Below are 1,873 nucleotides of genomic sequence, written 5' to 3'. Positions count from 1 at the left end.
GACTGTTCCGGTTGAGGAGCTTTGAGTGAGTGTTGGGGGGCGTGGATTCCTACGTGGGGGCAAGTCTATGCAAATGTGTTTCCATTCAGGACCAATAATATTCAGTCATATGAGAACGTTTAAAACAGTTTTTACTTTCTAGAAAACTAGAATCAATAATCACAATTTCTCCTCAAATCCTCGATTATTTCATAGCCTAGCCCAGTGGTTTCCAAACTGTGGTTCGGGATACACTTGTGGGTCGTTGCAGGGGTCCAGGTGGGTCACGGGGTTGAATTATTTTGAGTGTAGAAAATATAATGGTCCTATATATTGTTTAAATAATAGCTTATAAAAATAAGATAAATTAAAATCACCAAAACAAAAGCTAGACAATCAAGCCCCCAATGATTGTGTTATGCTTGAGCATAAGAACAACGCATTAGCCATGTCAAAATCTGTAGAATTGGGGAAATTAAAGTGAAAACTGCCAAAATTCTCTCTCAGCTCCATTGCAAATGTGCAGAATTGCTGGAAATTGGCATTAAAACTGCAACATTTTCTAGAGGGCCTCAAAACAGAATTGTGCATGCATAGAAAAGTCAGCCCATTGCCAAGCCCTGTGTCAAGCCCACCACCTAGGCCCCTTTCCGATTCAGAAAAAAACCCTGCTCTAATCATCCACAGTTTTAAAATCATACCATGTAAAAAAAATCATGACGAAATAGGAAATGCAGACAGATCAAACTGAAAGGAATATCACAGGTCTGAGGTATGAAAACATGTTCAAGGTAGATACAGTGCACTCAAAGTATTTAGACCCCTTGACTTTTTCCATATTACAGCCTTATTCCAAAAATGACTAAACTGGATCCTGGACTTCCTGATGGGCTGCCCCCAGGTGGTAAGGGTAGGTAACAACACATCCGCCACGCTGATCCTCAACACAGGGGCCCCTCAGGGGTGCGTGCTCAGTCACGGCCAGGCACGACTCCAACACCATCATTAAGTTTGCCTATGACACAACAGTGGTAGGCCTGATCAACGACAAGACAGCCTATAGGGAGGAGGTCAGAGACATGGCCGTGTGGTGCCAGGACAACAACCTCTCCCTCAACGTGATCAAGACAAATTAGATAATGGTGGAATAGAGGAAAAAGAGGACCAAGCATGCCCCCATTCTCATCGACGAGGCTGCAGTGGAGCAGGTTGAGAGCTTCAAGTTCCTTGGTGTCCACATCCCCTAACAAACTAACATGGTCCAAGCACACCAAGACAGTCGTGAAGAGGGCACGACAAAACCTATTCCCCCTCAGGAGACTGAAAAGATTTGGCATGGGTTCTCAGATCCTCTAAAGGTTCTACACCTGCACCATCGAGAGCATCCTGACGGGTTGCATCACTTTCTGGTAATGCAACTGCTCAGCCTCCGACCGCAAGGCACTACAGAGGGCAGTGTGAACGGCCCAGTACATCACTGGGGCCAAGCCTCCTGCCATCCAGGACCTCTATACCATGCGGTGTCAGAGGAAGGCCCTAAAAATTGTCAATGACTGTTCTCTCTACTACCGCACGGCAAGCGGTACCCAAGCTTTTTATCGAAACAGGGGCGGGGGGATGGGGAGTACGCTTTGTTATTATTTCAACTAATGATTGCCACTTTAACACAGCATGGCATTACGTCTAATTGTAACAATGTACAAGGGTTAATGCCATATACAACTGTGATTGTTTCGTCCTTCATCCAGACAACGGCAATGTCCTTACAGCCTGCTGGGGGCTTTGAGCCAAATATCAGCTGCCCTCTGTCTGAAAACAAACAGACCAATACCTAGGTTTACAGTAGAGAGAGATGAGTGTGTAGATAATACTGGCATTATTGTCAAGGTCTTTA

The sequence above is a fragment of the Oncorhynchus clarkii genome, chromosome 22, assembly GCF_045791955.1.
Source record: "Oncorhynchus clarkii lewisi isolate Uvic-CL-2024 chromosome 22, UVic_Ocla_1.0, whole genome shotgun sequence".
Classification (NCBI taxonomy): Eukaryota; Metazoa; Chordata; class Actinopteri; order Salmoniformes; family Salmonidae; genus Oncorhynchus; species Oncorhynchus clarkii.
Note: the sequence above shows the minus strand (reverse complement) of the source record.